Source organism: Suricata suricatta, chromosome X (genome assembly GCF_006229205.1).
Source record: "Suricata suricatta isolate VVHF042 chromosome X, meerkat_22Aug2017_6uvM2_HiC, whole genome shotgun sequence".
Classification (NCBI taxonomy): Eukaryota; Metazoa; Chordata; class Mammalia; order Carnivora; family Herpestidae; genus Suricata; species Suricata suricatta.
The window spans coordinates 5,945,934-5,946,974 of NC_043717.1; the positions used below are offsets into that span (position 1 = coordinate 5,945,934).

General features: G+C 52.4%; 1 long non-coding RNA gene across 1 annotated transcript in view; it reads left to right on the forward strand.

Annotated features, from left to right (window-relative positions):
• LOC115283597 overlaps positions 1-1,031 on the forward strand; it is a 2,306-nt gene extending 1,275 nt beyond the window's left edge. Inside the window, exons 2-3 of the long non-coding RNA XR_003905027.1 lie at positions 6-823; positions 938-1,031. This is a non-coding gene — a long non-coding RNA (uncharacterized LOC115283597). The remainder of the gene's footprint in view (positions 1-5; positions 824-937) is intronic.
• Positions 1,032-1,041: the final 10 nt, after the last annotated feature.

Sequence of the window (1,041 nt, forward strand, 5' to 3'; positions counted from 1 at the left end):
TTCAGTGTGAAGGAGCAGAAGTCCCAGCGCGGCCCGGTGAGCCCTGGGCTCTGACACGTGTCGCCGGGCGCTCCGTGAGGCTGTGTGCTCTCAGGTAAGCAGCCCGCTGCCCCGTGTGGAGGCCGCAGGGGTCCACACACGTCCATGTGTGTAGGCTCCTGTGTGTTCCAGATCCCGTGCGCTGGGCGTCGTGCTCGGAGCTTCGCGGGCATTAGGTTGTGCCATCCTCCAGGCGCCTGTAAGGGGTCTACGATCGTTCTCTCCCTTCCACCAGGAGGAGACGGGCCCTGGGGGGTTAGGGGCCGTGCCTGTGGTCACATTATTTGTTTGTGGCAGAGTGAGACCTGAACCTAGCGTTGTCTGATTCCAGAGACCCTGTGCTAAAAACACGTACGGAAATCCTCCGGCCCACCTGTCCGTCCGTGCAGGTTTTGATTATGCTAAAAGCCACAGAAGCACGGATCCTCCCCGAGACTGCTTCCCCCCACTTTCTCTGCATTTTATTTCTTCAGCAAGCCTGTTACCCCTAGTTCTCAGACTTCTTAATGCCTCCGATGTCTTTCCCTTTGGATTATGATTTCTTACATCTTTTCTAGAATACAAAATTGTGTCTTCCTTTCTTATTTTTAAGATTATATTTGTAAGTAATCTCTACACCGACCATGGGGCTTGAACTCACGGCCCCAATATCAGGAGTCACACGCTCCACGGACTGAGCCAGCCAGGGGCCCCTTGTCTTCCTTTCTTACAACTGCTGCTTGAGGAGGCATACCAGAGGCTCCTGCGGCTGCAGAGCCTTAGATTTGTAGCGTCCGTACTTCAGGTAGGGAGATGAAATCAGCACCGTTTAGGAATGTTTCCCGGTGTTAGTGCTAATAGTGCTAACTGGTCCAGTCCACGTTTGGCTCAGCCTCCTCTGAATATTCCAAACTTTCAGGTCACGAGGATGTCGTTATGATGATTTTGTATTCGAGGTCTTCCACTTTCCATATGAAAATTAAAGTACTGGCTTCTACAGGACAAGCCACGGACATGTGATTT